The sequence below is a fragment of the Tamandua tetradactyla genome, chromosome 7 (genome assembly GCF_023851605.1).
Source record: "Tamandua tetradactyla isolate mTamTet1 chromosome 7, mTamTet1.pri, whole genome shotgun sequence".
In the NCBI taxonomy this organism is placed as follows: Eukaryota; Metazoa; Chordata; class Mammalia; order Pilosa; family Myrmecophagidae; genus Tamandua; species Tamandua tetradactyla.
In genome coordinates this window covers 46,135,329-46,160,912 of record NC_135333.1, presented here as the reverse complement: position 1 = coordinate 46,160,912, position 25,584 = coordinate 46,135,329, and the positions used below count along the sequence as shown (strand labels likewise).

Below are 25,584 nucleotides of genomic sequence, written 5' to 3'. Positions count from 1 at the left end.
GGCAGAACTGTCTTTCAGAACTGAGGGAGAGATTAAGACATTCACAGATAAACAAAAGCTAAGGGACTTCATCACCACTAGACTGACCCTACAATAAATGCTAAGAGAGAGTTCTGTAGATCATAAGGAAAGGACACCAGACAATAGATCCATGCTGCATGAAAAGACATACCACAGCATGAAAGAACCTTGAAACATTTGCTCAATGGAATAATAAGTTTTTAACCTAGATAACCAGCAATAGCAAATTCACAGAGACAAAAACAGACTAGAGGTCACCAGGAGTATGGGGAGGAGCAGGGAAGGGAGAGTATTTGCTTGTAAAAATTTAAAATAAAATAAGTAAATAAGTGTCTGTGATGGTTAAGTTTATGTGTCACCTCAGCCAGGTTGTGATGTCCAGTTGTTTCATCAGGCAAGCACTGCCCTGATCGTTACTGTGAAAACATTTCATGAACTTGAATCAGCAGTAAGCTAATTGCATATATGGCTGATTACATCTACAATCAGCTGAGGAGATGGCCTTCAGAAATGAGAGAGGTCTCATCCAATAAGTTAAAGGCTTTAAAAGGAGAAGGGATGGGTGGGCCAGGTGGCTCAGCAGGCAGAGTTCTCACCTGCCATGCTGAAGACCGGGTTTGATACCCAGTGCATGCTGAAGCAAAAAAAAAAAAGGGGAAGGGATGATTTCTGCAGTATGAAGGGAGAATTGAATTACTTCAGCTACCCAGCTTCTCCTGAGGAATTCACTGAAAACCTTCATCAGAGCTCCCAGCTTGCAGTGTGTCCTATTGCATTTGGACTTGTTGCATGAGACAGTTCTTATAAAAATCTCATAATATTTACAGAAATCTCCTGTTGGGTCTGTTTCCTTAGAGAACCCTAATACTAGTGTCATATAAATTTAAATAAATGGAGTCATAGCTATATTCACGAATAGGAGGACTTACTGTTTTCTCCAGAGTCCATTCAAGAGTTCAAAGTACTTCCAATCAAAATCACAATAGGATCTTCCATGGAACTTGACAGATTAATTCTAAAACATTTTTGAGAGACCTAAGGGCCAGAAAATAGCCAGGATACTTCTGAAGAAGACAAAGACAGAGTACTTACCCTACAATTAGCATTATTAATTGTAAAATTATATATAGTTTAAGTTATGTAATTGTCAGTGTGATATTAGGTTTGGAATAGACAAATTAAGCAACAGAATATGACAAGAGAGCCCAGAAGCAGATACACAGGGAATTTATATACATGACAGAGTTGGCATATAATGAGAGTGGAGGAAAGAAGGGGCTATTCCATCAATGAATCTAGATAAACTAGTTATCTATAGGAGTACAAATTAAAAGCGGACCCTCCCACTCCCCCAAATACATACAATTTTTAAACTTTGAGAAGAAAATAGAGTGTATCTTTGTGGCTTTGAGGTAGGATAGAATTTCCTAAACAAGAGACAAAAAGTGCTAAACACAAAATTCAGAAATTGAACTACATTATTGATAAGAACTGTTCATAAAAAGAAAATTTCAATGTTAACTTTTCAATGAAATCTTTCCTAAGCACCTTAAAATTGTAAATCCTCCTTTCCTGGCATTCCCTACCCACCTTCACTGTTTTATTTTTTTCTTTAGAACTTATTGCCTTCTAACATATTATATTAATTTGATTCTTTGTTATTTATTACATAATTTTGATAAAGGCAAGACTTTTCATCATTTTTGCTCACTGCTCTGTCCCCAGAGTCTAGACAGGTGCTGGCACATAATGGGTGCTTAATAAATATTTGTTAACTGAATGATTTTGTCTCTGCACCCTGCTTTTGTTATGCATCCCTTGAGAAACCTTATGTCTTCAGTGTCCTGGCAGCTCCCTTGTGCCACATGGAGCTAACAATGAACGTGGTGTTAGAATATGCTTGTTCCCTGCACACCCTTTTTTGTCTGGCACAGTGATAAGAGGGCAGCACATCTTCCATTTGTGAGAGATGATGGAATATGCTTTGTTCCTTTCCATTTTCCTTTGCTATAATTGGTCTTCATTCATAGTTTGCTAATTATTTGGCTTTGTTTGTTTCTCCTCAGGCAGAGAGGTTGAATTAATCATACTTCTCAGTTCATCCTTGGTCCATTTAACAAGCCTTCCTTTTTGTTTCTTTGTTTATGCCCTTTTATTTCCACTGCTTTTTGTAAATATGTGTTCTTGTAAAATATGTACTTAAAGAAAATAAACACTCACCCTTTCCTGTCTTCCCTCATCCTCGCCCCCATAACCTCTAATCTGCTTTCTAGCTCTGCAAATTTCCTATTTCTAGTTACCTCTTTTAAGTGATATCATGCAATTTTTGTCTTTATGTGCCTTGATTATTTCACTGAGCATAATATTTTCAAGGTTATTCCATGTTGCAGTATGTCTCACAACTAGATCCTTTCTTATGGTCAAATAATATTCTGTTGTGTATGTACCCGCCTTGTGTTTATCTAGTCATTTGTTGCTGGGCATTTGGGTTGTTTCTACCTTTTGGCTATTGTGAATAATGCTGCTATAAACACTGATGTACAAGTCTGTGTTTGTGACCTTGTTTCCACTCTCCTTGGGTGTATGCCTAGAAATGGAATTGCCAGATGGTATGGTAACTCTGGGTTTAGCTTTTTTGAGGAACTGCCATATTGCTTTCCACAGTGGCTGCACCATTTTTTGTTACCACCAACAATGGAGTTCTTATTTCTCTTAGCACTTGTTACTTTTCATTTTTAAAATAACAGCCATCCTTGTGGGTGTGAAGTGGTATCTCACTGTGGTTTTGATTTGCATTTCACTAATGGCTAATGATGTTGGACATCTTTTCATGTGTTCATTGGCCATTTGTGTATCTTCCTTGGAAAAATGTCTCTTCAAGTTCTTTTCTCATTCTTTAATTGGGTTCTTTGTCTTTCTGTCACTGAGTTACAGAAATTCTGAATATATTCAGGATATTAAGCCATTATCCAATATATGATTTCCAACAATTTTCTCCCATTTTGTAGGTTGTCTTTTTATTTTCTTGATAATTTTTTTGATGCACAAAAGTTTCCAAATTTTGATTGAATCAAATTTATCTATTGTTTCTTTTGTTGCTTATGCTTTTGATGTCTTATCTAGAATCCATTCCAAATTGTAGGTTGTGAAGATTTTCCCCCATATTATCACCTAACAGTTTTATAGTTTTAGCTCTTATTTTAGGTCTTTGACCATTTGAAGTTGATTTTTGTATATGATGTAAAGAAAAATCTAACTTCTGTCTTTTGCATATGGATTTCTAGTTGTCCCCACCATTTGTTAAAGAGACTATCCTTTTCCCCACTGCGGACACTTAGGACCTTTGTCAGTAAGTGATTGGCTGTAGATGTGTGGGTCTATTTCTGGACTTTCAATTTATCATCTACCTTTATGCCCAGTGCCACACTGTTTTGGTTATTTTAGCTTTGTAGTACTATTAAAAATCAGAAAGTGTGAATCCTCCAACTTTGTTCTTCTATTCAAAATTGTTTTGGCTGTTGGGGCCCTAGCAGTTCCATATGAATTTGAGGATCAGCATTTCCATTTCTGAAAAAAAAAAAAAAAGGCTGGTGGAAGTTTAATAGAGATTACCTTGAATTTGTTGATCACATTAGGCAGTATTGACAGTTTAGTAATTCTAAGTCTTCCAGTCCATGAACACAAGATGTCTTTCCATTTATTAAGATCTTTAATTTCTTTCAGCAGTTTTGTAGCTTTCAGTATACACATCTTTCACATTGTTTATTAAATTTAGTCCTAGATATTGTATTTCTATATGCTATTATAAATGAATATTTTAAGTTAATTTTATATTCAGGTTGTTCATTGCTAGTGTATAGAAACACAATTGGTTTTTGTGTTTTGGTCTTGTACCCTGCCACTTTACTGAACTCATTTATTAGCTGTAGTAGTTTTCTCGTGGATTCCTTCAGATTTTCTATATATAAAATTATCTCATCTGTAATAGGGATAGTTTTAGCTCTTTCTTTCCAATTTGGATACCTTCTAAAACTACGCATTTTTGTTTTGTATGCATATATCTTTAAGTTATATAAATTAAGTTCTGTTATATTTCCAAGCTATCTCTCACTTTTTTTTTGAAAGTGGAGGAATCACACAGAACTGCTAGAATACCCGACACATTGTATATGAATGGTTCCTCCTGAGTAGTGCAGCCCTAGGTCTCCTAATGGTCTATTTCAGATCTTGGGAGATAATTCTGTGGAGAAAAGGGGAAATATTAGGCCAAGACCTGGCCCAGCTGTCAGAAGATGCTTCTCTGCATGTAGATGACTGTTCTTTGTATCTTACTTTTTAAACTCAAGACTGTGTTATAAAGATCCGTTGACATGGCCATGAGCACACATTTAACCTTTTACTGCACTGTAATATTCCATGGTGATCTACTTTTTGATCTTTACTCTTCCCAGTAATGGACAGCCAAATTGCCTCTAACTCTTCATTACCACAAGCAATGCTGCAATGAGCATCTTAATACATCTACCCTCATGGACCTGTGTAATAATTTTTTTTTTTTTTGGTGGAGAGGGTGTTTTGGTTTGCTAAAGCTACTGGAGTGTAATATACCAGAAATGGGTTGACTTTTTCAATAGGGATTTATTGAGTTACAAATTTATAGTTCTAAGGTCATGCAGATGTCCAAATTAAGGCATCAAGAGGAAGAAACCTTGGTTAGTGCAAGGATAGCTCAATGGTAGAGCTCTTGCCTGCCTTACCAGAGACCAGGGTTCAATTCCCGGAATCTACACATGCCAAAAAAAAAAAAAAAGGAAGAAACCTTCTCTGAGAAAAGGTTACACCCGGGGTTCCACTGTCACATAGGAAGGTCCAAGGTGATGTCTGCTGTCCTTCTTTCCTGGGTCTGGTTTCTAAATAGCTCTCCCAGCAACTGTGGGTCCTTCTTGCTTCTCCCAGGGCATTTTCTCTCTAAGCTCTCTGGGCTTTTTTCTGTCTTTTATCCTCTTCACAAAGGACTCCAGTGAAGGATTAAGACTCGTCTTGAAATGACTGGGTCACATCTCAATTGAAATAGCCTAATCAAAAGGGCTCACCCACCATAGGTCTGCCCCACTAGAATGGATTAAAAGAGCATGGCTTTTCTGGGGTACGTAACAGATTCAAACCAGCACAAGGAGTTACTACCAGACTGTTTCAGAGTGGCTGAAGCAACTACACTCCCAACAGGTTCTTAGGTCCCATAATCACACCATACTTGACATTATCCAACTTTCTAATTTTTGCCAGTCTAATAGGTTTGAAGTTATATCTGACTGTTTTAATTTATATTTCACTAATGAGTTTGCAACTCTCTTCCTATGCTTGCTAGTCCTTAAGGTTTCCTCTTTAGGACATTAGAGGCAGTGTAATGCAGCGGTCAAAACCATACACCTGGTACTTGATTACCTGGTCAGATCCAAGGTCCTGCCGCTAACTAGCTGTGTGACTTTGGCAGGCTACTTCCTAACCTCCCAGATTATCAAAGCAAACCCACTTACTGGACCCCAAGCCAGCCCTCTCTTCTTCTTCCAGCATTGCCTGTCTTTTACTGAACCCTGAATCTAGGTTATGTCAAACATGTTTTCTTAATTTCTATGAGAGGACCATGACCCTGCCCAGTGGGTTATCAAAATGCGTTGTATGAGCCCTAATTAGTCTCTCAGAATACCCACTTTTCATACCTGTGCCAGAGTTAAAACTTTGGCTTTGCTACTACTCAGTCTTTACCAAAATTCTTCAGAGCAGGCCTTCCCTACCATCCTATCTAAAATAAGGCACTGACCACCCATTCCTCTGTCAGAACATATTCTATTTATTTCTTTACAGCATTTACCACAATCTACCACAATCAATTGTCTTGCACATTTATTACCCACCTCCTCCCTCTACAGAGTATAGAAACTTCAGGAGTCAGGACAGTGTCTAGCACTGTATTGCCAAGGCAGCTGTAGCAAAATGCCAGCACAAAGTGGATTTTACAGATATTGAATGAATGAAAGAAAAACTCAGGAGTTAGATATTTCTGGTAGATTTTCTGATAACCATAAGTCTTTCCAATTCTGTGTATTCTAATTTTTTTCCTTGCTTCACAACATTAGAGTGCTCTGCACTTGGTACCATGTCTTGGTATCTCATAGAAGTGCCTTTCCTGAACTGTGGCCTGGCACTGTGCTGTCCACTTTCCCCTGGGAACTGCATTTAAAGTAGGGTGCTGTTGAGCTGCTTCTAACCCCATCACTTGCTTCTCATAAAGAAGACCTTAAGAAAATTCTCCCTTAGGAAAAAGGTGCTTTCAACAATGTTTTGTTTGTTTGTTTTAAAATTTTTAATTAGAGAAGTTGTAGGCTTACAGAAACATCATAGAAAAAAATACAGTATTCCTATATACCCTCCCATTATTAACACTTTGCTTTAGGTACCTTTATTACAGTTGATGAAAGAATATTATAATTGCACTATTTACTATAGCCCTTATATGGGGTGTATTTCTTCTCCAAATACATGCTCTTATTAATACTACCTTGCATAAGTGTGATACATTTCTTATGATACATGAAAGAACATTTTTGTAATTGTATCATTAACTACAATCTATCGTTCACTGTGTTGTACAGTCCTATGTTTTATCTTTTAATTTTTATTCTAGTTACATATATAGAACCTAAAATTTCCCCTTTTAAAAACATTCATATATATAATTCAGTGCTGTTCACAAGGTTGTACTAAATCAACACCACCCATTTCAAATGCTTTACAAACACCCCAAATAGAAATAGTGTACAAATTAAGCATTAACTCCCTATTCCCTACCCCTAAACAGCCCCTGGTAATCTATATTCTAGAGCCTAACTCTATGAGTTTGCTTATTCTAATTTTTTCATATCAGTGAGATCATACAGTATTTGTCCTTTTGTATATGGCTAATTCCATTCAACATGATGTCTTCAAGGTTCATCCATGTTGTCACAAGACAATCCATGAACACGGTATCCCCTTCCATTTATTTAGGTCTTCCATGATTTCTCCTAGCAATTTCTTGTAGTTTTCTGTGTATAAGTCTTTTGTATCCTTAGTTAAATTTTTTCCTAAATATTTGATTCTTTTGGTTGCTACTGTAAATGGAATTTTTTTCTTCCTCCTCAGATTGCTCATCACTAGTATAGAGAAACACTACTGATTTTTGGGTGTTAATCTTGTATCCTGCTACTTTGCTGTATTCATTTATTAGCTCTATCTAGTAGCTTTGCTGTAGATTTTTCAGGATTTTTGACATATAGTATCATGTCATCTGTAAACAGTGAGAGTTTTACTTCTTCCTTTCCAATTTGGATGCCTTTTATTTCTTTTTCTTGTCTAATTGCTCTGGCCAGAACTTCCAGCACAATATTGAATAGCAATAACAATGGTGGGCATCCTTGTTTTGCTCCTGATCTTAAAGGAAAAGCTTTCAGTCTTTCTCCATTGAGAATGATGTTAGCTGTGGGTTTTTCATATATTCCCTTTACCATGTTGAGGAAGTTCCCTTCTATTCCTATCCTTTTCATCAAGAAAGGATGTTAAATTTTGTCAAATGCCTTTCCTACATTAATTAATATGATATGTAGTTTTTCTGCTTTGACATATTAATACAGTGTATGTTCTAGTTTGCTAGCTGCCAGAATGCTATACACCAGAGATGGAATGGCTTTCAATAGGGGGAATTTATTAAGTTGCTAGTTTACAGTTCTAAAGCCATGAAAATGTCCCAATTAAAGTAGGTCTATAAAAATGTCCAAATTAAGGCACCCACAAAAAGTTAACCTTCACTCAAGAAAGGAAAATGAAGTTCAGGGTTTTTCTCTTAACTGTAAGGGCACATGGTGAACATGGCAATGTCTGCTAGCTTTCTCTCATGGCTTCTTGTGTCATGAAGCTTCCCCAGGGGCATTTTCCTTCTTCATCTCCAAAGGTCTCTGGCTGTGTGGGCTCTCCTTGTGGTTCTCATCATACCAAAAGGAGTCTCCAAAATGTTTCTCTTTTAAAGGATTCCAGTAAACTAATCAGCCCCCCCCCCCCGAATGAGTAGAATCACATCTCCCTCTAATGAAAGGTTAATACCCACAATTAGGAGAGTCACGTCTCCATGGAGATAACCTAATCAAGTTTCCAACATACATTACTAAACAGGAATTAAAAGAAAAGGCTCCCTCCACAAATGGATCAGGATTAAAACATGGCTTTTCTAGGGTACATGATACTTTCAAACCAGCACAGTGTATTACATTAATTGATGTTCTTGTGTTAAACCAGCCTTGCATACCTGGAATAAATCCCACTTGGTTATGGTGTATAATTCCTTTATTGTGCTGCAGGATTCGATTTGCAAGTATTTTGTTGAGGATTTTCGCATCTATAGTCATTAAAGAGATTAGTTTGTAATTTTCTGTTCTTGTAATATCTTTGTCTGGCTTTGGTATGAGGGTAATGCTGGCTTCACAGAATGAGTTAGGTAGCCTTCTCTCCCCTTCAATTTTTTTAAAGAGTTTGAACAGGATTGGTATTAATTCTTTCTTGAATGCTTGGTAGAATTTACATGTGAAGCCATCTGGGCCTGGACTTTCTTTTTTGAGAGCTTCTTGATGACTGTTTCAATCTCTTTACTTGTGATTGGTTTGCTAAGGTCATCTATTTCTTTTCAGTCAGTGTCAGTTGTTCATGCCTTTTTAGGAAGTTGTCCATTTCATCTATGTTGTCTAGTTTATTAGCATATAGTTGCTCATGGTATCCTCTCATTATCTCCTTTATTTCAGCAGGGTCAGTGGTTATGTCCCTTCTTCCATTTATTTGCATCTACTCTCTCTCCTTTTTTTTCTTTTTATCTTTTTGTTAGCCTAGCTGAGGGTCCCTCAATTTTATTGATTCTCTCAAAGAACAAACTTCTGGTTTTGTTGATTTTCTCTGTTTTCATATTCTCAATCTCATTTATTTCTACTTTATTCTTTGCAATTTCTTTCCTTTAGTCTGCCTTGGGGTTATTCCTGTTCTTTCTCTATTTCTTCAAAGTGAACAGTTAATTCCTTGATTTTTGCTCTTCTTTTTTGATATAGGCATTTAAGGCAATAACTTTCCCTCTCAGCACTGCCTCTGCTGCATCCCATAAATTTGTTTGTTTGTTTTTTGTTTTTGGAGAAGTGCATGGGCTGGGAATTGAACCCAGGTCTCCCACATGGCGGTGAGAATTCTACCACTGAACTACCCTTGCACCCCCAAATGCTGCCCTTGCACCCCCTGCATTCCATAAATTTTTATATATTGTATTTTCATTTTCATTTACTTGACATATTTACTGATTTCTCTTGTAATTTCTTCCTTGACCCACTGGTCGTTTAAGAGTATGTTGTTTAGCCTCCATATATTTGCAAATTTTCTGGCCCTCTGCCTGTTATTGATTTCCAGCTCCTTTCATTTATGATCCGAGAAAGTGTTTTGTATGATTTCAAACTTTTTAAATGTATTGAGACTTGTTTTGTGACCCAGCATATGGTCTATCCTTGAGAATGATCCATGAGCACTTGAGAAAAAAGTGTATCCTGCTGTTGTGTAATGTTCTCTAAATGTCTTTTTAGTCTAGTTCATTTATTGTATTATTAAAATTCTTTGTTTCTTTATTGATCCTCTGTCTAGATGTTCTGTCCATTGATGAGAGTGGGGAATTGAAGCCTACAACTATTATGGTAGAGATGAGTACTTCTCTCTTCAGTGTTGTCAGTGTTTGCCTCATGTATTTTGGAGCATTCTGGCTTTGTGCATACATATTTATGATTGTTATGTCTTCTTCTTGAATTGTTCCTTTTATTAATACATAGTGTCTTTCTTTGTCACTTTTAGTTGTTTTACATTTGAGTTCGAATTTGTCAGATATTAGTATAGCTACCCCTGCTCTTTTCTGGTTGTTGTTTGCATGAAATACCTTTTCCCAGCCTTTTATTTTCAACCTATGTTTATCACTGGGTCTAAAGTATGTCTCCTGTAGACAGCATATAGATGGGGCTTGTATTTTAATCCATTCTGCCATTCTATATATTTTGATTGGGGAGTTTAATCCATTAACATTTAATGTTATTACTGTAAAGCTAGTACTTTCTTCTACCATTTTGTCTTTTGGATTTTATATGTCATATCTAATTTTTTTTCTCTTTTTACTTTTACTGATAGTCTTCATTTCTACACTCTTCTGCAGACATCTCTCTCCTGCCTTTTCCTGTCTGCTTATAGTGCCCCCTTTAGTATTTCTTGTAGAACTGGTCTCTTAGTCCCAAATTCTTGCAGTGATTATTTGTCTGAAAATATTTTAGTCTCTCCCTTTTTTTTTCTTTTTTTTTTGCATGGACAGGCACCAGGAATTGAACCCAGGTCTCCAGCTCCCCTTCATTTTTAAGGACAGTTTTTTCTGGGTATACAATTCTTGGTTGGCAGTTTTTCTCTTTCAAACTCTTAAATATATCATACTACTGCCTTCTCACCTCCATGATTTCTGCTGAGATATCCACAATCTTCTCGAGTTTCCCTTGTATCTGATGGATTGCTTTTCTCTTGCTGCTTTCAGAATCCTCTCCTTGTCTTTGACATTTGACATTGTGATTAGTAAGCATCTTAGAGTAGTCCTATTTGGAACTATTGTATTGGGGTACACTGCATTTCTTGGATCTCTAATTTTATGCCTTTCATAAGAGACGGGAAATTTTCAGTGATTATTTCATCCATTGGTATTTCGCCTCCTTTTCCCTTCTCTTCTCCCTCTGGGACACCCACAACACATATATTTGTGCACTTCATGTTGTCATTGAATTCCCTGAGACCCTGCTCATATTTTTTCCATTCTTTCCCCTGTATTTTCTTTTATGTGTTGGATTTCAGATGCCCGGTCCTCTAGTTTACTAATCCTTTCTTCTACCTCTTCAAATCTATGTTATAGCTTTCTATTGTTTTTTTTTTCTATCTCTTCTATTGTGCCTTTCATTCCCATAAGTTCTGCTATTTGTTTTTTCAAACTTTTAATTTCTTCTTTTTGTTTGCCCAGTATCTTCTTTATATCTTTGTTTGCCCAGTATCTTCTCAACTCATTGATTTTATTTTTTATGAGATTTTGTATGGCTGTTCGAACATCCTCAATTAGTTGTTTCAACTCCTGTATCTCATTTAAAGTATTGGTTTGTTCCTTTGGGCCATATCTTTGATTTTCCTAGTATGACTCATTATTTCTAGCTGGTGTCTAGGCAGTTGATTTCCTTAATTAGTTTATTCTGAAGGCTATTTTCACTATTTTACCTAGGGTTTTCTTGCTGGATGGCTTTGTTCTCTATCTGTTCTTTGATATTCAGTTCAGCTTATTGTAGACCTCTAGCATAGGTTCTGTTTAATTGATCAGAAATTTTCAGTTCTTGTTTTTCTGTTTCTTGCCCTGCCTACATGGAACCTTCTTTTTTCTTTTAGGAGGTTCTCCTCAGATATTATAGACCCCAGTTAGATTTTACTAGGCCAGACAGCCCACGTCCCAGGAAAGAGTAGCCAGCATCTGTTTTCCCTGAGGGTGAGACCTAGGAGGTTGTCAGACTTTCTGTGAAGCCTTTAAACTCTCTGCTTTTCCTGTCCTGTCCAGCATGTGGTGCTTGTCTGCTTATGGCTTCCCACCTGTGTAAAGTGATACAGTGCCTTTAACTTCAGCAGACTCTCCCCACTGAGGGCATGGTTGAGACAGAGGGGAGATAGTAGGATGGCTTTGATTCCTTCAGTTTTCCAGTTCCTGGGGCCTGAATTCCTTGAAGGAGGGATTCCACTTGAGCTGAGCCCTGCCCCCTTTTTCTTGGGGGAAGAGTCACCCTTTAGGGAATTAATTGCTTTCACCTGCCTAGTAACTTTGTCTCTCAGATGTGCTTAATTCCATCCTTACCTGGGGCAGTGCTGGAGCCTGAGAACGCTTCCAGTTCTACCTAATGAGCTGTTTAAGAAGTAAAAAAAAAAAAAAGCAGAAAACCTTTTCAGAACCATACCCTATTCCTCAGGTTTGCCAATCAAGAGTTTAAATTGGTATGTGGCTCTATGTATCTCCAGGCTCTGTGTGCCCCCTTTTCTTGGGGTCCAGCCCTTTTCCAGTATTTTGTGCCATCCAACTAAAAAATCCTCTGTTTTTTTTTTTTTTTTTAATCAATTCTGCCCTCTTTCTGCCAGGCCAAAGACTCCTAGTTCCTTTAGTGCTTATTCCAGGTTTATCTGTGCTAGAGGCCTCTTTTCAAGTGTCAGAATTTGTTAATTTTTCAATTGGAGCTTGGTTGAGTTAAGCCCTTGCTACTAATTAACTCTGTTTCCTTTCCCCTTGGGGAACTAGCCAGGGGGGAGGGGCACCAGCCTCTTGAGCTTGGGGGACTTACAGTTCTTTATGGGCTTTCAGCCATTCCACCTGGTCCAGACTGGTGTACACTGTGTGTCCAGTCACTGATGTTCCCCCAGCAGTTGTTCTGTACTTTTCCTGGCTATTTCTTGGCTCCTCTGGAGAACAAACTAAATTCCACACCTCACTAAGCTACCATCTTCCAGATTTCTTTTTAATGCTGAATTATATGCCATTTATATATCACTTTTTTTTTATCCTTCCATCAGTTGATGGACACTTGGGTTGCTTCCATTCTTTGACAATTGTGAATAATGCCCCTGTGAACATTACTGTGCAACTATGTGTTTGAGTCCCTGATTTCAGTTCTTTGGAATACTTAATAGAGGGATTGCCTGGTCATATGGTAGTTCTGTACTTAGCTTTCTGAGGAGCTCCCAAACTGTCTTCCATAGCTCCTGCATCATTTTATATTCCTACCAGCAATAAATGAGTTTTCTCAATTTTCCGCATCCTCTCCAACACTTGTAATTTTCTGTGTTTTTTTTTTTAATAATAGGCATTCTAGTGGGTGTGAAATGTTGAGTATCTTTTCATGTGCTTTTTAGCCATTTGTATAGCCTCTTTGGAGAAATGTCTATTTAAGTATTTTCCCATTTTTAAATTGGGTTGTTTGTCTTTTTATTGTTGATTTGTAGAATTTCTTTATATATTCTGGATATTAAACCCTTATCAGATATCTAGTTCCCAAATATTTTCTCCCATTGAGTAGGTTGTCTTCTCAATTTCACGGTAAAGTCCTTTGATGCACAAAAGTTTTTCATTTTGATGAGGTCCCATTTATCTGTTTATCCCATTTACCAATTTATTGCCTATACTTTGGGTGTAAAGTTTAAGAAACCATTGCCTAACATAAGATCCTGAAGATGTTTCCCCACATTTTCTTCTAGGTGTCTTATAGACCTGGTTCTTATATTTAGGTCTTTGATCCATTTTTAGTTTGTTTTTGTGAGTTGTGTGAGATGGGTGTCCTCTTTCATACTTTTGCCTATGGATATCAAGTTCTCCAAGCACCATTTGTTGAAATAACATTTCTTTCCCCATTGAGCAGACTTGGCAGCCTTGTCAAAAATCAATTGGCCAAAGATTTGAGATTCTATTTCTGAACTCTCAATTTTATTCCATTGGCCTTTATTATCTATCCTTGACCTAGTGCCATACCTTTTTGACCACTAAAGCTTTGTAATAAGTTATAAACTCAGGAAATGTGAGTCCTCCAACTTCATTCTTCTTTTTAAAGATGATTTTGGCTATTTGGGGCTCCTTACACTTCCAAATAAATTTAATAATTGGCATTTCTATTTCTGCAAAGTAGGCTTATTGGAATTTTGATTGGGAATCTGCAAATCATTTTGGGTAAGAATGGACATCTTAACAATATTTAGTCTTCTAATCCATAAGCATTGACTGCCCTTCCATTTATTTAGATTGTCTGATTTATTTTAGCACAGCTTTCTGTGTATAAATTGTTTACATCCTTGGGAAAATTTATTCCTAGATATTTGACTATTTTTTTCCTATTATAAACGGAATTTTTTCTTGATTTCCTCCTCAGATTTATCCTTACTACTGTATAGAAACAATACTGATGTTTGCATGTTGCTCTTGTACCCTGCCACCTTGCTGAATCTGTTCTTTAGCTATTAATAGTTTGGGGACTCTATTGTAGATTTTTTTGGACTTTCTCCATGTAGGATCATGTCATCTGCAAATAGTAAAAGCTTTACTTCTTTCATTCTAATTTGGATGCCTTTGATTTCTTTTTCTTGCCTAACTGCTCTGGCAAGAAAGTCATGTACAATGTTGAATAACAGTGGTGACAGTGAGCATCCTTATGTTGTTTCTAATTGTAGAAGGAAAGCTCTCAGTCTTTCTCCATTAAGTAGGATGTTAGCAGTGGGCTTTTCATATATGTACTTTATTATGTTGAGGAAGTTTCCTTCTAGTTCTAGCTTTCAAAGTGTTTTTATCAAGAAAGGATGCTGGATTTTGTCAAATGCCTTTCTGCACCAGTGGAATTGATCATGTGTTTTTTTTTTTTTTTTTTTTTTTAATTTTTTTATTAATCAAAAAAAAGAAAAGAAATTAACACAACATTTAGAAATCATTCCATTCTACAAATGCACTCAGTAATTCTTAGTATCATCACATAGATGTATGATCATCATTTCTTAGTACATTTGCATCGATTTAGGAAAAGAACTAGCAAAACAGCAGAAAAAAAATATAGAATGTTAATATAGAGAAGAGAATTAAAATAATAATACTAATAATATATATATATATATAAAGGAAAAAGAAAAAAACAAAAACAAAAGATACAAACACACAAACAAACAAACAAAAAACCATATTTCAGGTGCAGCTTCATTCAGTGTTCCAACCTAGTTACATTACACTTAGGTATTATTGTGCTGTCCATTTTTGAGTTTTTGTATCTAGTCCTGTTGCACAGTCTGTATCCCTTCAGCTCCAATTACCCATTATCTTACCCTGTTTCTAACTCCTGCTGGTCTCTGTTACCAATGATATATTCCAAGCTGATTCTCAAATGTCGGTTCACATCAGTGGGACCATACAGTATTTGTCCTTTAGTTTTGGGCTAGACTCACTCAGCATAATGTTCTCTAGGTCCATCCATGTTATTACATGCTTCATAAGTTTATTCTGTCTTAAAGCTGCATAATATTCCATCGTAGGTATACGCCACAGTTTGTTTAGCCACTCGTCTGTTGATGAACATTTTGGCTGTTTCCATCTCTTTGCAATTGTAGATAATGCTGCTATAAACACTGGTGTGCAAATGTCCGTCTGTGTCTTTGCCCTTAAGTCCCTTGAGTAGATACTTAGCAGTGGTATTGCTGGGTCGTAATCCATTCTGCCATTCTATGTCTTTTGATTGGGAAATTCAGTTCATTAACTTTTAGTATTATTACTGTTTGGATAATATTTTCCTCTACCATTTTGGCTTTTGTATTATATATATCATATCTGATTTTCCTTCTTTCTACACTTTACTCCATACCTCTCTCTTCTGTCTTTTCGTATCTGACTCTAGTGCTCCCTTTAGTATTTCTTGCAGAGCTGGTCTCTTGGTCACAAATTCTCTCAGTGACTTTTTGTCTATAAATGTTTTAATTTCTCCTTCATTTTTGAAGGACAATTTTGCTGGATATAGGAGTCTTGGTTGGCAGTTTTTCTCTTTTAGTATTTTAAATATATCATCCCACTGTCTTCTAGCTTCCATGGTTTCTGCTGAGAAATCTACACATAGTCTTATTGGGTTTCCCTTGTATGTGACAGATTGTTTTTCTCTTGCTGCTTTCAAGATCCTCTCTTTCTCTTTGACCTCTGACATTCTAACTAGTAAGTGTCTTGGAGAACGTCTATTTGGGTCTATTCTCTTTGGGGTGCGCTGCACTTCTTGGATCTGTAAATTTAGGTCTTTCATAAGAGTTGGGAAATTTTCAGTGATAATTTCTTCCATTAGTTTTTCTCCTCCTTTTCCCTTCTCTTCTCCTTCTGGGACACCCACAACACGTATATTTGTGCGCTTCATATTGTCATTCAGTTCCCTGATCCCCTGCTCAAGTTTTTCCATTCTTTTCCCTATAGTTTCTGTTTCTTTTTGGAATTCAGATGTTCCATCCTCCAGTTCACTAATTGTAGCTTCTGCCTCTTTAGATCTACCATTATAGGTATCCATTGTTTTTTCCATTTTTTCTTCTTTGTCCTTCACTCCCACAAGTTCTGTGATTTGTTTTTTCAGATTTTCTATTTCTTCTTTTTGTTCAGCCCATATCTTCTTCATGTCCTCCCTCAATTTATTGATTTGGTTTTTGAAGAATTTTTCCATTTCTGTTCGTATATTCAGCATTAGTTGTCTCAGCTCCTGTATCTCATTTGAACTATTGGTTTGTTCCTTTGACTGGGCCATATCTTCAATTTTCCGAGCGTCATCCATTATTTTCTGCTGGTGTCTGGGCATTTGATCAGATTTCCCTGGGTGTGTTACGCAGTTGAAAGCTTTTTCTGTGAAATCTCTGGGCTCTGTTTTTCTTTTCCTGCCTAGTAGGTGGCGCTCGTGGCGCTCGTCTGTCTGCACTGCAGTCGGCCCGGGAAACCGCGCGTGGAGACGGGGGTCGCTGGCCGCCGCGGCTTGGGAGAGTGCCGGTCCTAATTGCCCAGCTGGCCCGAAACGCCAAGCGTGACAGGAGGGCCCCGCTATCCAAAGTTCCCAGTCAGGCCGGTGAGCCACGTGCGTGGAGGGGACCCCAGTCGCCAGCCGCCCCGGCCGGGAAAACGCGCGCCCCTCGGGTAGCTCACCGCAGCAGATTCTCCCTGCCCGTTCAGCTGCTCCAGAATGGGGTACGCTGTCTTTTTGGTCTCTGTCGTGACTCCGGGAGCTGTTTCGTATTGTTTCTGTTTCTTTAGTTGCTTTTCTGGAGGAGGAACTAAGACCCGCGCGTCTTACTAAGCCGCCATCTTCTCCGGAAGTCCGATCATGTGTTTTTATCCCTTTGTTTTGTTAGTATGGTGTTTTACACTAATTGATTTTCTTATGTTGAACCACCCTTGCATACCTTGGATAAAGCCCACTTGCTCATGATGTATAATTCTTTTAATGTGCTGTTTAATGTGAGTTGCAGATATTTTTGTTGAGAATTTTTGCATTTACATTCTTAAAAGAAACTGGTCTGTAATTTTCTTTTCTTGTATTATCTTTATCTGGCTTTGGTATTAGGGTGACATTGACTTCATAGAATGAGGTAGGTAGTATTCCCTCCTGTTCAATTTTTTAGAATAATCTGAGTAGGATTGGTATTAATTCTTCTTGAAATGATTAGTAGAATTCATCTGCAAAGCCATCTGGTCCAGGTATTTTCTTCTGGGGAAGGTTTTTGATGATTTGCTATTGGTTTGAGATCTTCTTTGTCTTTTAGAGTCAGTGTAGGTTGTTTGTGTGTTTTCAGGAATTTGTCCATTCATCTAGATTGTCTAATTTTAGGCATATAGTTGTCCATAATATCCTATTATGATTCTTTTTATTTCTGTGGGGTCATTCCTGATTTTATTCATGTCTTTTCTTTTTCTTTGTCAGTCTAGCTAAGGTTTGTCAAATTTATTGATCTGTTCAAAGAACCAACTTTTGGTTTTGTTAATGCTCACTTTGTTTTTTAATTCTCTATTTCATTTATTTCTGCTCTAATCTTTTTTTTTTTTTGTATGCTCTATGACAGGGTCATACTTCATTATTTTTCCATGTGAGTATCCCGTTATTGCTGCACCATTGATTGAATTTTTTGTTGATTTGTTTTTGCTTGTTTTTCTTATTTGTTTTTTGGGAAGTGCATGGATCGGGAATCAAACCTGGGTCTCCTGCATGGCAGGCGAGAATTCTACCATTGAACTATCCTTGCTCCCCCATTATTTCTGCTCTAATCTTTGTTATTTCTTTCCTTCTGCTTGCTTTGGGATTAATTTGCTGTCCTTTTTCTAGTTCTCCAGGTGTGAAGTTAGGTCTTTGATTTTAGGTCTTTCTTTTTTATTATAGGCATTTAGGGCTATAGATTCCCCTCTTAGCACTGCCTTCACTGCATCCCACAAATTTTTATATGTCGTGTTCTCATTTTCATTTGTCTCAACATATTTACTTATTTCCCTTGTAATTTCTTCTTTGACCCACTGATTGTTTAAGAGTATGTTATTTAACTTCCATATATTTGTGGATTTTCCAGTTTTCTGCTTATGATTGATTTCCAGCTTTATTCCATTATGGTCAGAGAAGATACTTTTTTTTTAATTACAAAATTTAATTGTAAGGATCAAGCAGAGTTATTGGTCAAACCACTTCACACAAATAGCCATGAAATGTGTGGATGCTGATTTCTAAATAAAGGCGAAATACAGATCAGATTCCCATACCATTGTTCAGGATCTAAATAAATGTGATCAGGACATGATTCAATACATAAAGCTCAGAGAATTACAGTGCAATCATCAATAGTTAAACCAAAGGCATACTTTTCCAAATCACTTTTAAACACTGAAGTCTAGCTTAAAAAAAAATCTAAAGATATATAAAGTTTAAAGCAATCTAACTATTTTTCTACCTGAGATAAAATTAAGTTTCTTTTTTTCTATCTAAACATAATTCTTTATTTAGAAACATTGAGGTAAATCTGAATTCACTTGATATAATTTGTAAAACTTTGCCAAAAATTTTTAAGCCCTACTCGAGAGAATCTCTCATGATATATGTATATATTTACATGTTTTTCTTCAAAGACTAATGACAAATTTATGAGGTTGTAGACCTGTAATGGGAACATAATACTACTAATAATATGAAAATAAAAAGCCATTCATCTATACAAAGTGTTTCTGAATGAAATATGAAATGGGATCAAAGAATCTGTGTATATACATTAATCACTAAGACTTTGGAAATTAAGCTCACTTTAAGAAAACTCATTCTTTCCCTCATTTTGGAGCAGAGGTTGCAAAGTTGTGATGCATATAAAAATATTTTTAAAAATGCATATAAAGCTCCAAAACCAAACAGGAGCCTAAATTGGGAATAACTGCAACTTGAATTAAAAATTAAGCCCATTTAAACCTTTCTTGTGACTCTGCAAATTTGCTTCCACGCCTGGAAGCAAAAGTTTTTTACTGCGGTAACAGCCCCTTAGCTCTGCATGTCTTTATCGCCATTGCCCCCGAACCCCCACCAAAAAAAAAAGACTTCCTTTTTAACGACTGTCTTTGGCCACACTTCCAAATCCTGAAAGCAAGAGAGCCTTCTAAAGTAAATTAGGATGAAAAATAACACTATGGGTATGCATGAAAATCAATCTAAGAAGTTGAACTGAGAAAGAACATACCAGAAAAAAGCAGTACAGTCTACCCTCAAGAGAAAAGAGAAACTAAAAAAGTAGGGGGGCTGTTTTGGTTCTTCCTCCACATTATCTCCTGATTGTAAGAATGTGGGACCAAAATCTCAAACTGAAAAGGTAGTACTTTGAAGGAGGAGCTAGGGAAAATGAATAAATGATAAAGAAGTTCAGCAGTAGCTTTAGCTGTCAATGAGTTTCTTTGCTCTGGCATTGGCAACGTCAGTACAATCTTTGCTGGTGTCAGCCTTTTCTGTGATCCCATGTATTTGTTGATTTTGAACCTCAATCTCAATTGCCCATGTCCAAGGCCATGTTTCTTAGATTTCCCAGAATATTGCCCACCTGAGTCAGGTTCTCCACCACTTCATCTTCCCTGGCATCATTAGTTACACATTTAATGTATCCACCCATGGCTGCTCCTGTGGCTGCTTGCTAAGGTTGAACATTTGTCACCTGGCCTGGCTGCTCAGATATTACATTTCTAGATGAGTTGTCTCCACCATCGTCCCATGTTGCCTTATAGGCCTGACTAGACTCAAAGTTCTTTGTCCTATTACATGAGCAGACATAAGGTCCACAGCATTTGTTGAGTCCCATTAAAGTCTTTTCTGCTTCTCTCATGTCTTTATTTATTTGATCCAAACCTTCTTCAATGCAATTTAGTTGTTCCCCTTGTTCATCCAGCATAGTGATAGTTTTATTAGAAGATACTTTTTATAATTTCAATTTTTGTAAATTTATTGAGACTTGTTTTTGTAACCCAATATGTGATCTATCCTGGGTAATGATCCATGTGCACTTGAGAAGAATGTAGATCCTGCTGTTTGGGGATGCAATGTTCTGTATACATCTGTTAAGTCTAGTTCATTCATCATATTATTAAAGTTCTTTGTTTCTTTATTGATCTTCTGTCTAGATGTTTGTCTGTTGATGAGAATGGTATATTGAAGTCTCCAACTGTTACTATAGAGGTGTCTGTATCTTCTTGCAGTTTTGCAAGCGTTTGCCTCATGTATTTGGGGGCACTGTGGTTAGGAACATAAATATTTATGATTGTTATGTCTTCTGGGCAGACTGCCCCTTTTAGAATTATTTAGTGCTCTTCTTTGTCTCTTGTAGCAGATTTTGACTTAAAATCTATTTTGTATGATATTAATATAGCTACCCCAGCTCTTTTTTGGTTAGTATTTACATGGAATCTCTTCGCCATCCTTTCACTTTCAACCTTGGGTCTAAGGTGAGTCTTTTGTAAACAACCTACAATTGGATCATACCTTTTTTTTTTTTAATCAATTCTGCCAAATCCATGTCTTAATTAGGGAGCTGAATTCATTAACATTCAGTGTTATTATTGTAAAGGCAGTGCTTACTTTAGCCATTTTGTCCTTCGGTTTTTATGTCATATCTTTTTTTCTCCTCTCTTTTCCTTTATTGCCACCTCCTTTTCTTTATAGTTGATCTTTTGTGATGTATCTATCTTATCCCTTTCTCATTTCACTTTCTGTATATTTTTAAAATACTTTCTTTGTAGTTACCCTGGGGTTTGGATTACTCAACCTACATATATAATCTACTAGTTTGAAAAAATACCTACTTAGCTTCAGTAGCATACACGTTCTCTTCTTCTATAATGCTGTTTCTCCTCTTTATGTAATTTTTGTCCCACATTACCCCTTTATATTTTGCCTGTCCATGGTCAGGGAAAATGCCCTTTTCCTATTCATTTGTATTCTGACTCTTATAGGAATTTCTCAAGAGAAATTGACTTAGTCTTATTCAGCTTCCCTTGTGTTCTAGTTTGCTAGCTGCCGGAATGCAACACACCAGAGACGGATTGGCTTTCAATAAAAGGGGATTTATTTAGTTAATGCATAGTTCTTCAGAGGAAAGGCAGCTAACTTTCAACTGAGGTTCTTTCTTACATGGGAAGGCACAGGGCAATCTTTGCTGGCCTTCTCTCCAGTCCTCTGGGTTCCAACAACTTTCCCTGGGGTGGTTCCTTTCTGCATCTCCAAAGGCCTGGGCTGAGCTGTGAGTGCTGAGATGAGGTAAGCTGAGCTGCTTGGGTTGTGGTATATTGAACTCTCTCATTTAAGCACCAGCCAGTTAAATCAAACATCATTCATTGCAGCAGGCACGCCTCCTAGCTGATTACATCTGTTGCAAATGTAATCAGCAACAGATGAGCTTCCCATGCCATTGGCTCATGTCCACAGCAACAAAGCTAGGCACTATCACCTCACCAAGTTGACACCTGAACCTAACTACCACACCTTGTATATAACAAATCATTTTTCTCTTGCTTTCAGAATTCTCTCTTTATCTTTGGCATTTGACATTCTGATTAGTATGTGTCTCAGAGTATTCTGTTTGGAATACTTTGCACTTCTTAGACATGTATATTTATGTCTTTCATAAGAGTTGGGAAATTTTTTACCATTTTTTCCTCAAATATTCTTTCTGTCCCTTTCCCCTTTTCTTCTCCTTCCAGGACATCCATGATGCATATGTTTGTATACTTCATGCTGTCACTCAGATCCCTGATACACTGCTCAGTTTTTTCTGTTCTTTGCTGTATCTCTTCTTCTGACTGTATGATTTGATTTTCCTGTCTTCTGGTTCACTGATGCTTTCTTCTGCCTGTTTAGATCTGCTGTTCTATGCCTCTGGTACATTTTAATGTCCATTAATTGTGCCTTTCATCCCCATAATTTCTTTATGTTTCTTTTTAAACTTTTGAATTCTTCTTTATGCTCATACATCATCCTCTTAATATCCTTTAGCTTGTGTTCCAATAACCTTGATTCTTGAAGAAGACTATTTAACTATATAGCTTTTACAATGACTGTATGTATGATTGTAAAAACCTTGTGTCTGTTGCTCTTTTGATCCAGGGTATGAACAGATGAGTAAAAAAAGAAAAAAAGGATAAAAAATAAATAAATAATAGGCATTAAAGGTTAAAAATTGAGTAGATTGAAATGAGAGGGAGGGGTAACAGGTAGGGGATGTATGAGTTCTTTTTTCTCTTTTTATTTCTTCTTCTGGAGTGATGCAAATGCTCTAAAAATGATCATGGTGAAGAATACACAGCTATATGATGATATTGTAAGCCATTGATGGTATAATATGGTTGGACTGTATGTGTAAGGATATTTCTCAATAAAAATTTTTTTTTAATATCCTTCAGCTCTGTATCTATATTTTCCTTCATCTCCTTGAATTGATTTAGGAGATTTGTTTGTTAGTTCATCTTGAGGGGAAGCTTTCCCAGGGGATGTCTTATGTCACTCAGTGGGCTTGTTTATATTTTATGGCCACTGAGCCTTATAACTGAGCCCCTTCCTCATCTCCTTTTTTTTTTTTTTTTTTTTTTTTTTTTTTTTTTTTTTTTTAAAGGAAAGACAGAGAGAAGGAAGGAAGGATAGAAGGAAGGAAGGAAGGAAGAAAGGGAAACATTTTTAAACATTTTCTTGTTTTTATTGTATTCTGTTTCTCCGTTTTTGTTACATGGGGTGGGGCCGGGAATCGAACCGAGGTCCTCCGGCATAGCAGGCAAGCACTTTGCCCGCTGAGCCACCGCGGCCCGCCCTTCCTCATCTCCTTTGACCCTGGGAAACTCAGAGCTAGAATTTCAGCTACTGTGTAGAGATTCGTATATGTATGAGATTCATACTGGGAGCTGTTTTCCCACTGAATTTTAATTTCTTACCTACCCTATTCTTGTGCCCTGAGTTTCCCATTTATTTACTTTTTAGATATTGATATTTAAGAAAGTGAACAATATACTTAGAACCACCAAAAAATGGATATCTTACTTAGCTTATTCATAGGCATATTTAAATAAAGTTTCCAAATAATCATTGTAAAACCTGTGTTTGCACAGTAAGTTTCATAAACCAATTTTTAACTATTTTATTTTTTAATATGAGTTTCTCCTTTTTGGGGGGTGGGCACCTGATATGGGGTAGACAATTTACATATTATTTAATCTTCTCAGCAAGCCACAGGGAAGGTACCTTATTTTTTTTAATTTATTAAACATACTAGCATACAAACACAAACATTCCTACCATATGATCTCACCATTCCACATATATAATCAGTAACTCACAATATCATCACATAGTTGTATATTCATCCTCATGATCATTTCTTAGAACATTTGCATCAATTCAGAAAAAGAAATAAGAAAACAGAGAAAAATTCATACATACCATACCCCTTACCCCACCCTTTCATAGATCACAAGCATTTCAATCTACTAAATTTATTTTAACATTTGTTCCCCCTATTATTTATTTATTTTTAATCCATATGTTTTACTCAATAGATAAAAGGAGCATCAGACACAAAGTTTTCACAATCACACAGTCACATTGTGAAAGCTTTATCATTATATAATCATCTTCAAGAAACATGGCTACTGGAACACAGCTCTACATTTTCAGGCAGTTCCCTCCAGCCTCTCCATCACACCTTAACTAAAAAGGTGATATCTATATTATGTGTAAGAATAACCTTCAGGATAACCTCTCAACTCTGTTTAGAATCTCTCAGCCATTGACACTTTATTTTGTCTCATTTCACTCTTCCCCCTTTTGGTTGAGAAGGTTTTCTTAATCCCTTGATGCTGAGTCCTAGTTCATTCTAGGATTTCTGTTCCACATTGCCAGGAAGGTCCACATCCCTGGGAGTCATGTCCCACATAGAGAGTGGGAGGGCAGTGAGTTTGCTTGTTGTGTTGACTGAGAGAGAGAGGCCACATCTGAGCAACAAAAGAGGTTCTCTTGGGGGTGACTCGTAGACCTAATTTTAAGTAGGCTTAGCCTATCCTTTGTGGGGTTAAGTTTCATATGAAAAAGCCCCAAGATTGGGGACTCAGCCTATTGCTTTGGTTGTCCCCACTAAGGAAGGTACTTTAGCCTCTATTTTACAGATGAAGAAACAGAGATTTGTAAGTTAAGTAACTTGTCCAGAGTCACACAGTTAGCAAATGAGAGCTGAATATACTTCTGCCTGCTGTACAGGTGGTCTGAGAGGTTGTCTGCAGACACGTGCACCAGAATCACCTGGGGCTTGTCAAGGTACCATTTGCATCTGCTTTAGCTTGCTAAGCTACTCAAAGCAGATACTGTGAAATGGATTGGCTTTAACTACAGGAATTTACTAGCTTACAAATTTACAGTTCTTAGGCTGTGAAAATGTCCAAATCAGGGCATCATCAAGGCAATGTTTTCTTCCTGAAGACTGGCTACCAGTAGTCCTGGACTCCTCTGTCACATGGCAAGCACATAGCAGCCTCTGCTGGTCTCCCCCTTCTCTTCCAGGTTCCATTGCTTTAAGTGTCTTGCTTCCCTGGCTCTCTCTCTCTCTCTGTTCATCTCATTTATAAAGGACTCCAGTAAGAGGATTAAGACCCACCCTGGGCCACATGTTAACTGAAGTAACCAATTCAAAAGGTCCTTCTTAGAATAGGTGTACACCTGCAGAAATGGATTAGCTTCAAGAACTTATTTTCTGGCGTACATACAATTCCAAACTACCACTGCATCCCACTTACCTCTGTGCAAGGGAGCAGGGACCTATATTTTCACAATTGTTCCAAGGAGTTTCCTGCTTACAACAGTTAAGAATCCCTGTACTGGTCCCTGGAGGCACTGTGCTTACCTTTTCTAACAACATTTCCCTAACTCAAGACTTTATTTTATAAACTTCAAGTCTGCCACACTGCCAGCAAAGAGAAGTTTTACCAAGGCATATTTCTGTCGTTAAATGTCTTGTAGAGGAGAGATTGCCTTTGTCCCTTGTGCTGTGTAGTTCTAGAGGGCAGGTTCTGCAGAGATGAATACAGTGGTTGGGTATCTGCATGCTTCCATTTTATCCTTATCAGAAGCACCTATTTGCCCACTGCTGTGTCACTGCACTTGACTCAGGGGTCCGCTGCCCCTGCCCTCCAGAAGGACCTAAGGGAAAGACAGGCAAGTCTGCAAAACAGTACAAAGGTGGGCGCCAGGGCCCACACCTTGTAGGGACAGCCCGAAGGGGTGTCACTGGGCCGGGCCTTATAGAAAGCAGAGGTCAGCTGGTTGTAGTGCAGGCCTCTCCTCCATGGCCTCTGATCCAGACCTTGACCTGTCCTGTCTGCTGGCTGCAGTGCAGGCCCGCCCTCCATGGCCTCTGACCCTGACCTTGACCTGC

General features: G+C 37.4%; 1 protein-coding gene and 1 pseudogene across 1 annotated transcript in view; one reads left to right on the top strand and one right to left on the bottom strand.

Annotated features, from left to right (window-relative positions):
• The window catches only part of SYCE3 (synaptonemal complex central element protein 3), a 69,491-nt gene that overhangs the window by 43,513 nt on the left and 394 nt on the right, over positions 1 to 25,584 (top strand). The gene's annotated exons all lie outside the window — the stretch shown is intronic.
• Positions 19,563 to 25,558, bottom strand: LOC143689630 (synaptosomal-associated protein 23 pseudogene; annotated as a pseudogene).